We start from the raw sequence: 12097 nt of genomic DNA, 5'->3' as shown, positions 1-12097 counted from the left end.
GTTTGAAAGATGTATTTTGAGTGGTCAAGAAAAAATCATTAAATGAAAGAATGCACTGGATATGAGGTGCACTGAGAGTTCAGAGTTCAATTGCAACATTGTTGTGTGAACTTGCAAACACCAGAGGTCTTCCAAGAGGTGGTTGCCATGCAAAAAAGGAAGAAAGGGCAGAGGGGGGAAGGGTTTTCATTTGAAAAAAAGGGAGGGAAGAGTTTTGATTGGGTGACATGAGAGATATGTGTGAAGAATTACAGCATTTCTGTGCTTTTGATAGCTGCAGACTCTGGAGTGCATACCTTTTGCTCTGCTGAAGACAAATTGGTGTGTTTCTGAGACTGTTTTGAAACTCAAAGTATTTGCTAAGGTGAGAAAAGATTTCTTTAATTTAGATAGAGAATAGTGTGCTTTAAGGAGAAAATTATGAAGAAAGTTGTGTTCTTCAAATGTTGCTTTGTCTCAAGTGTTTTACAAATTGATTTTGTTTCTTTGAGAAAATGTAATTGGAGAAAATGTGAAGTATTAGTACTGACAGGGTGTTATTGTGCATAGGAGCTGTGGAGTCTTTTCAAATTATGACTTGAAAATCGTTTTTGAGGAAAATGAATGGTTATAATATTTATGACAAGGACATAATGGTGTATGCTTCATTATAAGGCAATTGAGTGTCTCTGATGTTATTTTTCCCATTTTAATGTAAGACCTTTCTCTGTGGAGCAAATTGCTTGTAAATATGCTCCCACCTGTGCATGGCAAATTTAGATTTTGAATGTTTGCGTTACATAGCCATGTTAAAAGTGACACAAACATGCTGGAAAGGCAATCAAAAACGCGTTCATGTGTCTTAAGGACATTTTAAGTCATTTCCCTATGTGCAGTGTTTTCAAATTATGATTTGAAAATCGTTTTGGGGGAAAAAGAAAGGTTTGTAAATTTATGACAAGGATATAATGGTGTATGCTTCATTATAAGGCAATTGAGTGTCTCTGATGTTATTTTTCCCATTTTAATGTAAGACCTTTCTCTGTGGAGCAAATTGCTTGTAAATATGCTCCCACCTGTGCATGGCAAATTTAGATTTTGAATGTTTGCGTTACATAGCCATGTTAAAAGTGACACAAACATGCTGGAAAGGCAATCAAAAAACGCTTTCATGTGTCTTAAGGACATTTTAAGTCATTTCCCTATGTGCAGTGTTTTCAAATTATGATTTGAAAATCGTTTTGGGGGAAAAGGAATGGTTTGTAAATTTATGACAAGGATATAATGGTGTATGCTTCTTTATAAGGCATTTCAGTGTCTCTGATGTCATTTTTCCCATATTACATTAAAAGACCTTTCCCCGTGGGGCACATTCCTTGTAAATATGCTCCCACCTGTGCATGGCAAATTTAGATTTTGAATGTTTGTGTTACATAGCTATGTTAAAAGTGACCCAACCATGCTGGAAAGGCAATCAAAAAACGCGTTCATGTGTCTTAAGGACATTTTAAGTCATTTCCCTATGTGCAGTGTTTTCAAATTATGATTTGAAAATCGTTTTTGGGGAAAAGGAATGGTTTGTAAATTTATGACAAGGATATAATGGTGTATGCTTCTTTATAAGGCATTTCAGTGTCTCTGATGTCATTTTTCCCATATTACATTAAAAGACCTTTCCCCGTGGGGCACATTCCTTGTAAATATGGTCCCACCTGTGCATGGTAAATTTAGATTTTGACTGTTTGAGTTACATAGCCATGTTAAAAGTGACCCAAAAACTTGCAAAGGCTTTAAAAAAACACTTTCATGTGTCTTAAGGACATTTTAAGTCATTTCCCCCCGGGTGCAGTGTTTTCAAATTATGACTTGAAAATCGTTTTTGACGTAAAGGAATGTTGTTAAAATTTATGTGCGCCATATGCCCCCAAATTTCTTTTTCAGGGGTGCAGCAGGGTGTTATTGAGACACCCCTGCACCTTTGGAAAAATTCCTAATTTGCGATGAGCTAATTGCTAATCGCAAATTGCACCTTCATTCCTATGGGCCTCCTGGCCCATGGAAATGAATGGGTAATTTGCAATTAGCAATTTGCTCATCGCAAATTAGGAATGGTAAAGAATCGCTATTTATTCCTTAAAATTTGCTATTTTGGAAATGCAAAATAGTTTGATGATACATATGGCGGTTCATCTCTAACAAGATAAGAAGCTTAGGGATACATTTATGATGACTGGCGCAATGAAGTGGACATCACTTACTTCATTGGTAGAGCTTTACATGTATTATCTCCTCTGTATTCTTCATCAAGCGTAACTTTCATCTGCAATCCTGAGTAGGCCTCACCTTAAACAAACCTCTGGATAGGGCACACCTTATCGTCATCCTGAATTAATCATTTAAAATGCTAGTGACAGAAATCATGATAGGTGTATGCCTCTTTTGCGCCACTGTGCGTCACTTTTGTGATGCAGCGGCGGTGCAAAAGATTTGCTATGAGGCGACAAAATTACAAATTGATGCATTTAGGCAGATGTGTCATGGTGTAAAAAACACCGTGCCACATGAAACTGATGCAGCAGTGATGCAAAAGATGCACCATGTTGCAAGACAGGCCTCACTTGGGGCCATATGTATGAAGCTAATTAGCATTTGCAAAGGCCGAAGTTCTGTGAATTTTGGCCTTTGCGAATGCTAATTAGACAAATGGTATGTATCAAACAAGTTTGATGCAAAATAAGGAATAGCAAAATTTGCTATTCTTTATTTTGCGATTGCACTGAAGGATTTGCAAATTTTGTGATTTCTTAAATGCAATGTATCAAACAAAAAATATGCAAAAAATGCCATTAAGGATTTGCAAATTACCACCAACTTCTAGTTGGTGGTAATTTGCGAATTCTTTTCAAAAAGCTTTTTTTCCAAAAAACAAAAGATGCCATATGACGCCCATACATGCCCTTAGGGCATGTATGTGCGCCATATGCCCCCAAATTTCTTTTTCAGGGGGTGCAGCAGGGTGTTCTTGAGACACCCATGCACCCTTGGAAAAATTCCTAATTTGCGATGAGCTAATTGCTAATCGCAAATTGCACCTTCATTCCTATGGGCCTCCTGGCCCATGGAAATGAATGAGTAATTTGCAATTAGCAATTTGCTCATTGCAAATTAGGAATGGTAAAGAATCGCTATTTATTCCTTAAAATTCGCTATTTAGGAAATGCTAAATAGTTTGATGATACATATGGCAGTTCATCTCTAACAAGATAAGAAGCATAGGGATAGATTTATGATGACTGGCACAATGAAGTGGACATAACTTACTTCATTGGTAGGCCTTTACATGTATTATCTCCTCTGTATTGTTCATCAAGTGTAACTTTGATCTGAAATCCTGAGTAGGCCTCACCTTAAACAAACCTCTGGATAGGCCACACCTTATCGTCATCCTGAATTAATCATTTAAAATGCTAGGGACAGATTTATGATAGGTGTATGCCTCTTTTGCGCCACTGTGCGTCACTTTTCTGATGCAGCGGCGGTGCAAAAGATTTGCTATGAGGCGACAAAATTACAAATTGATGCATTTAGGCAGATGTGTCATGGTGTAAAAAACACCGTGCCACATGAAACTGATGCAGCAGTGATGCAAAAGATGCACCATGTTGCAAGACAGGCCTCACTTGGGGCCATATGTATGAAGCTAATTAGCATTCGCAAAGGGCTAAATTCTGCGAATTTCAGCCTTTGCGAATGCTAATTAGACAAATGGTATGTATCAAACAAGTTTGATGCAAAATAAGGAATAGCAAAATTTGCTATTCCTTATTTTGTGATTGCACTGAAGGATTTGCAAATTTTGCGATTCCTTAAATGCAATGTCTAAACAAAAAATATGCAAAAAATGCCATTAAGGATTTGCAAATTACCACCAACTTCTAGTTGGTGGTAATTTGCGAATTCTTTTCAAAAAGCTTTTTTTCCAAAAAACAAAAGGTGCCATATGACGCCCATACATGCCCTTAGGGCATGTATGTGCGCCATATGCCCCCAAATTTCTTTTTGAGGGGTGCAGCAGGGTGTTCTTGAGACACCCCTGCACCCTTGGAAAAATTCCTAATTTGCGATGAACTAATTGCTAATCGCAAATTGCACCTTCATTCCTATGGGCCTCCTGGCCCATGGAAATGAATGGGTAATTTGCAATTAGCAATTTGCTCATTGCAAATTAGGAATGGTAAAGAATCGCTATTTATTCCTTAAAATTCGCTATTTAGGAAATGCAAAATAGTTTGATGAGACATATGGCGGTTCATCTGTAACAAGATAAGAAGCTTAGGGATACATTTATGATGACTGGCGCAATGAAGTGGACATTACTTACTTCATTGGTAGGCCTTTACATGTATTATCTCCTCTGTATTCTTCATCAAGCGTAACTTTAATCTGCAATCCTGAGTAGGCCTCACCTTAAACAAACCTCTGGATAGGCCACACCTTATCGTCATCCTGAATTAATCATTTAAAATGCTAGGGACAGATTTATGATAGGTGTATGCCTCTTTTGCGCCACTTACAAAACACTGCCCACGGTGAAATGACTTAAAATGTCCTTAACACACATGAAAGTGTTTTTTTAAAGCCTTTGCAACTTTTTTGGGTCACTTTTAACATGGCTATGTAACTCAAACAGTCAAAATCTAAATTTACCATGCACAGGTGGGAGCATATTTACAAGGAATGTGCTCCACGGGGAAAGGTCTTTTAATGTAATATGGGAAAAATGACATCAGAGACACTGAAATGCCTTATAAAGAAGCATACACCATTATGTCCTTGTCATAAATTTACAAACCATTCCTTTTCCCTAAAAACGATTTTCAAATCATAATTTGAAAACACTGCACATGGGGAAATGACTTAAAATGTCCTTAATTCAAAATTTGCTACTCCTTATTTTGCGATTGCATTGAAGGATTTGCAAATTTTGCGATTCCTTAAATGCAATGTATCAAACAAAAAATATGCAAAAAATGCCATTAAGGATTTGCAAATTACCACCAACTTCTAGTTGGTGGTAATTTGCGAATTCTTTTCAAAAAGCTATTTTTCCAAAAAACAAAAGGTGCCATATGACGCCCATACATGCCCTTAGGGCATGTATGTGCGCCATATGCCCCCAAATTTCTTTTTGAGGGGTGCAGCAGGGTGTTCTTGAGACACCCCTGCACCCTTGGAAAAATTCCTAATTTGCGATGAGCTAATTGCTAATCGCAAATTGCACCTTCATTCCTATGAGCCTCCTGGCCCATGGAAATGAATGGGTAATTTGCAATTAGCAATTTGCTCATTGCAAATTAGGAATGGTAAAGAATTGCTATTTATTCCTTAAAATTCGCTATTTAGGAAATGCAAAATAGTTTGATGATACATATGGCGGTTCATCTGTAACAAGATAAGAAGCTTAGGGATAGATTTATGATGACTGGCGCATCACCAGGGATGTGCCAGTCATCCTGCGCCGCTGTTCCGCCACCCATGGTGTGCTGCATTTACAATGCGGCGCAGCATGGGGCAAAAATGGCACAGATGCGTGACGCATCTGTGCCGTAAAGGTGGCGCATTGCTGGAGTTGTATCGCAAGTGCGATGCAGCTCCAGCAAGGCTCAGGGGTGCCCCATCTCCACAATGTCGCGTCAAGACCTATGCCTGCTTAAAGCAGGTGCAGGGTTTTGACGCAGCTTTTTCCTATCTGATTGTAAATGCGGCACACCATGGGTGGCAGAGCAGTGGTGCACGTTAACTGGTGCATGCCTGGGGATGTGCCATTTAACATAAATCTGCCCCTTTACATTTAAGTATGTGCAGGGGACACAGAGTCGGTGAGGCTTATCCAAGGTTAAGAAGAGATGAGTCCTGTTCACTGAAAAATTAGACATAGGCTTCACCTGCTCAGCATCGCTGGACATGGCTAAATAATAGCTGCAAAATGTTACTCTTGTTAAACAATTTTACTATTATAATCTCTGAGATTTGTCTCTTACTCTGCAACATCTCATTGTTGTTATCTTTCTTTAAAGATAAAGACAACATCAACATGAGCGACAATCAGCAATCAGTTGATTTTGACCTCATCATTGAACTCGTAATTGAAACATCAGTGGATGTTGATCCCTTGGATGATTTAAATCCTGAGGATGAAGAAGAACGTGATGAGGATGCAGATTTGTCCGAATTATATGACATAGGGTGGGAAGCTGACCTGCTTGAGCCTATGGATACTATAAACATTTATTTTTAAAATTTATAATGAATAAAAAGTAAAAATGTAAACCGTTTAATTTAAAAATAAAGACACCTTCAAAAACAGGTTATGTGTAGTGTCTTCAATAAAATATTAAAATATGCTCATAAAATTAGATCAGATTCACATATAAAATAGCACAGGTAACATGAATATAAATTCCATTTCTTTTCTGCTATTTTTGTATTCTAAATTTGCCAAGCACTAAAAAATCTTCTATGTAAAAATGTCAAGTAGTGTTTTAAGTTTTTGATTACTGTTATTGATGTACTGTTGGGTAATAGTGGTTAATAACATTTTTTAATATATTTTACCAGAGATTCAACTGCAGATCATTTCAACATTTCACCATGCCAACAAAAGAAAGACTGAGAAAGGCTGCAAAACGTCAAAGACAGCAGGTGAATGAAAAAAAGCAGCAGTCCTCTAACAAAAAGATTTGTAAAGTCACCAAGAAAGCACCGGGTAAGAGTACAAAAACATTCATAAGAAATATTTGTAGTAAAAAAATATTACTACAGAAAATGTTTCAGTCCAGAAAAAGAGAAGCAATTCAAACGGAAAGGAAAGGCCAATCAAAAATGTTACTGCTAGAGCAAGAGATAACTCTGTGCATGATAGTAGAAGGAAACAACAGTTTAGGGACATTCGTAAACGAATGTTCCGCAACAGGATAATTGGCAATTTGTTAAAAAATATTAAGAAAGGTCAACAGAAAGTGCTTTTTTATAAGAGAAAGAAAAAAGTTGAGAAAGTTATTGATCAGGCATTTGAAATTAAACGTAAGTTATTTATTTTGATAATCAATAGAATTAGGAAGCTAAACAAGGCAATTTATGATTTCAAAAGAAATAGTGGATGGAAGAGAATAGTTAATCGTAGTAATTTTTGTGAAGTTTTTTCTGGAGAATGGATGCATAGTTCAAGCTGTGAGGCATTTTTTAATGAGGAGAGTTATTTCCAGGATAATGATTTGGTGCATGCAGTTGACACCAGTGGTCGTGCTTATGAAGTGAAAGATGGTTGTCCAGTTGAAAAAGAAAAACTTGTGACAACAGAGGCAGAAGAGGTGTTAGGTAATGAGGTTTTAGGAAGACGTGCTAAGGGTCCTGTGTACACCTGGAAGTGTAGTAGTATTTGCAGTGTGCGACAGGATTCCATCAATTTGCTTTGTGATTTTGTACGGTCATTTAATAAGAAAAGTTTGAAGCAGAAAATGAGGTTGTTGCAAGAATTAGATCCTTGCAGAGTGAGAGAAGTGACAGGTTTGCATTGTCATTCACTGGCTTGTCTTTCCAGGAGAGTATGCCAGAGTGTTTTTCATCATTTCAGGATGCTAGCAGTGCATCATAATAAAGTGAGGAAATTAGTTAGAATGTTGTATTATGCTAAGAGTCCAGCAATTATGCTTAAACAATTATGCGCTGCTCTTTTGCATGGTTCTGAAATAGATGTGAAGAATATATGTGAAGAAATTGAGTTTTGTTACTTTGGTAGTAAAGAGGAGAATGTTGAAATTGACCAAGAAGAAGCGGGTAATGTGGAAGATAGTGTACAGGTTTCCAGTACAGATAATTTCCAGAGGGAAATTGCGACGTTTCAGGTCAAATCAAGTGAGAGGCCAAATTTAACTTGTGTGTGTTGTCGACGCACTTATTATAAGAATCAGACTAAGTTAGTGGATTTATATGCAAAAAGTGAAAGGGAAAATAATAGTGAATGGAAGGATTTCACAACATACTTGATGGTAGAAAATTGTTTTGATTTGGGATTGGATCAACGTGTGTGTATTTATTGTTGTTGCAAATTAAATCAAAACCAGATGCCTGCTAGAGCAGTTCATAATAATCTGGAATTGGTTGAGATTCCTTCTGAATTGAAGGATTTAAATACTTATGAATCTATTTTGATTCAAAGTATCCATCCCTTTCAGGCTATTGTAAGAATGGAGCCAAAGACAGGGAAATTGCCTCCATCAGATTTACAGAGAGGATTAAAGGGAAGAGTTGTTTATTTGCCTCTAGATTTGAAGAAAAACATTAACACAATTGGAGTAGAAAAAGTGGAAGAGGAACCTCTGGTTATCTTAGTTAATGGGGTTCCGACAAAGAATAAGAAAATATGGCAAGATTTAGTGGATGTTAGGAAAGTTAAAAAGGCAACATTGTATTTGAAAAAAAAAAAAAAATAATATAAGAATGTATATGTTGCAGAAGAGGAAGTAAGTGAGGAAGAGGATAGCGATTTGTGTGCTGGTCAAATTGAGAAAGTAGAACCCTCTACTAGTGAAGAAATATATGAACATTATAGTGTTCATCCTTTGCATTCCAAGGAAGTCATGGGGAATGCTATTGAGTTGTTTCAAATGAAACAAGCCAAAGGGAGTCCCATTAGTGTTTGGGAGGAAAGTTTGGAAGCTCGGTGTTTCCCACAGCTTTTTCCAACAGGTCAGGGAGGAAGATATGATGAGCGACCTCATCAAATTCCTGCTTCTGAATACCGGACTTTGCGATTGTATGCTGGAGATGCTAGGTTTCGACAATGCATTCCTTATTTGTTTCATCTCCTGTTTGAAAGCGATCTGTCTGGACTGTCATATGCAGTGAACCACATCTTGAAAAGTGGTATACACATGCAAAACATCTCGGCAAGTGACTTTATGGATAAAGTCAATGTCCAAGACAGTATTTTGGATTCTCACCTGATTAATCTCATGGCGTGTCAGCGTGGTACTAATGAGTACTGGTACCGTCGTCATGGTGATTTAAAATGTATGCTGAGGAACTTAGGAACTCCCACATGGTTCCTCACTCTGAGCTGTGCCGAGTATGGCTGGGAAGACTTACTTGAATTTCTACGAGAGGCAAATGAAAATATTGAAAATATCGAATTCAAGACACCCAGAGAACTGTGCTCTTTGGATCCAGTGAATATATGCAGGTACTTCAATCATAGATTTGAAGCTATGATGTCTTTCATCATGAACAAGAGAAATCCACCTCTTGGAGAGGTGTTGGATTTCTTCTGGAGAAAGGAGTACCAAGCAAGAGGTGCTCCTCATATACATATGTTGCTGTGGATCAAGGATGCACCTAAATTTGGAACGGATCCAGAAGACTCAGTGATGAGTTTTATACAACAGTATTCTACGTGTGCTGTTCCAAACGCAAAGGACAAGAAAAGCCTAAGAGAAAAAGTTCTGCGTTTCCAAAGCCATCGATGTGGAAAGTACTGTCGTCGTAAATTCCGAAACAAGGACAAGTTCTACACCAAATGTCGTTTCGGCTTTCCACGACCGGTGATTTCTAAAGGAAGAGTAAACAGTTTGATGTCTTCGCTGCGACATAATGTGATGAAGAAATCACCTAAAAACACATACAATTTGAAGAGGAACGAAGAGTCCAAGTACATCAACGACTACAACCCGGTGATTTTGTCCATGTGGAATGCTAACATGGATATACAGTTTGTGGCTGATAACTGTATGGCTGTGGCTCGGTATGTGACGTCTTACATCACCAAAAAAGAGAAGACAGAATTGAAGGATATGTGGGAGGACATTTCCCATGAAAAGAGCCTCAGCAAGAAGTTGTACAGTTTCAGTCTGAAGATGTTGTCGCATCGAGAAATTGGAGCGTACGAATGTTCTGACCGGTTGTCTTCAGCAAGTCTCTATGCCAAGTCCAGGAGTATCGTTTGGGCGAGTCTTGGTCTTGCTGCAACGCGTAATCGAGTTCTCAAACCTGTGCGGGAAATTGAGTATTTGGCGGAAAAGGAGCCAAACAGTACCGACATTTTGAAGACCAACATGTTGGATACATATTATCCAAATCGAAGCATTCACCTCGAGAATGTTTGTTTATATGAGGTTCTTCAAAATTACATATTCAAGAGGAACATCAAAGAAGATACTGAGAAAGGAGTGTATGCTGTAATAGGAAGTGAGGGATGTCTGGTCAAGCAAAGAAAATGCCACTTGGTAAACCATCGAAAATTAAGTGGCGAATCTCCTGAAAAAAAGGAGTTTTTCTATTTAGCACTTTTGCAACTTTTCAAGCCTTGGCGTGCAGAAGAGGAACTGCTTGGAGAATTTCTCTGTTACGAAGACTCTTTCAATGCCGCCAAGGAGACCATAGAATGTCCTGCTTTTCCCAAATATGTAGAAATGTTGAATGCGGAAATTGAGCAGGAAGCAATGATTGCAGCCGAGATTGCCAGAGACAGTTCTCAGGACAGTCAGAGTTCTGCTTCATTGAGTCAGGATCCACTAGGAGGACCTGTTATCGAAAATGAAGCTGCCACTGCTATGAATGAAGTGGAAAGAGCCATGGCACATGCTCAGGAGGATGCGGTTAACTTAGAAGAGTTGGAAAGACAACTCAACGTTGAGCAGAGGAAAATATATGACGAAGTTACCATGCAAATTGATCATGGATTAAGTCATGACAAGAAAGAGTGCTCATGTACGTCGTTGAAGCCTGTCCGACTGTACGTGAGTGGAGAAGCGGGAACTGGAAAAAGTTTCCTTATTAAAGCAATTTCATGTTATTTGCAGGAAAGGACAGAGTCATCGCTGTCTTGTGTTGTCACCGCTCCAACTGGACTGGCAGCACATAACATTAAAGGGATTACTTTACATCGTTTACTGATGCTGCCAGTGGAGCATGACAACAAATTACAATATCACAAGCTATCTGGAGATGCTTGTTTTGAAGTTTCAAGAATCTTGAGGAAAATGAAACTTCTTATCATTGACGAAGTAAGCATGGTTTCCAATGTCATGCTTGCCTTTGTGCATTTGAGAATGCAAGAAGTTCTCAAAACAGAGTATGATGTGTTATTTGGTGGCAAACACATCATTGTTTTCGGAGATCTTCTGCAGCTGACACCAGTGAAAGGGCAACCTGTGTTCAAAATGCTCACGCATGAAGATACCAGGAAGTGCCTAGGCAGCATTGGCAACGTCAATATATGGTTAAACTTCAATTATGCTGAACTGCATGAAAATATGCGTCAGGCGAAGGATGAAGTTTACAAGACTATTCTACAAGATGTTAGAATTGGAAAAGTGACCGAGCATGGGAAAGAAGCTTTACATGCACGATTACTGTCAAATTTATATCCAGAACAAGATGTTGTGCCTGAGAATATTTTTCAGAAAATTACTGAGAAGAAATCTGGAATATGTTTGATGCCAACTCTTGCAGAATGTGCCAAATTCAACAACAAAATGTTGCATTTAGAAAAAGCAAGAGATTGTGAAACTGGAAGCTATTGACAGAGTAGAGCATATGGGATCAACAATTATTTTGTCTGAGAACCCGAAAACAAAATTGGATTCATTAGAGAAGAGTATATCTAAAACTGCAGGTTTTGAAAAGACTCTGAATGTGTGCTTGAACTGCCGTATAATTTTAAGAAGGAATTTACATGTTGAAAGAGGTCTGGTAAATGGATCAATGGGTAATGTTGTTGATTTTGTAAAATACAGAAATAGAGATAGAATTGAATTTTTAAAAATTACATTTGATGGCATTGAGGAAGTACAGCTAATTGGTTGTTGTTCTGGTAGATTTTTGCTTGTAAAAGACTTATATGTTCGCCGTAAGCAGTTTCCTGTTTGCTTGGCATATGCGGTGACAATCCATAAATCGCAAGGTTTAAGTGTAGACAGTGCATTGGTGAATATTGGCAGTTCTGTGTTCAAGGAGGGTATGGCATATGTGGCATTGTCACGAGTTAGAACTTTATCGGGATTGTACTTGATTGAGTGTGATGTCACAAGCATTTGTGCGGATCTAGATTGTGTTAAGGAAT

This window comes from Lissotriton helveticus, chromosome 3_1 (genome assembly GCF_964261635.1).
Source record: "Lissotriton helveticus chromosome 3_1, aLisHel1.1, whole genome shotgun sequence".
Taxonomy (NCBI): domain Eukaryota; kingdom Metazoa; phylum Chordata; class Amphibia; order Caudata; family Salamandridae; genus Lissotriton; species Lissotriton helveticus.
This window is presented reverse-complemented; position numbering follows the sequence as displayed.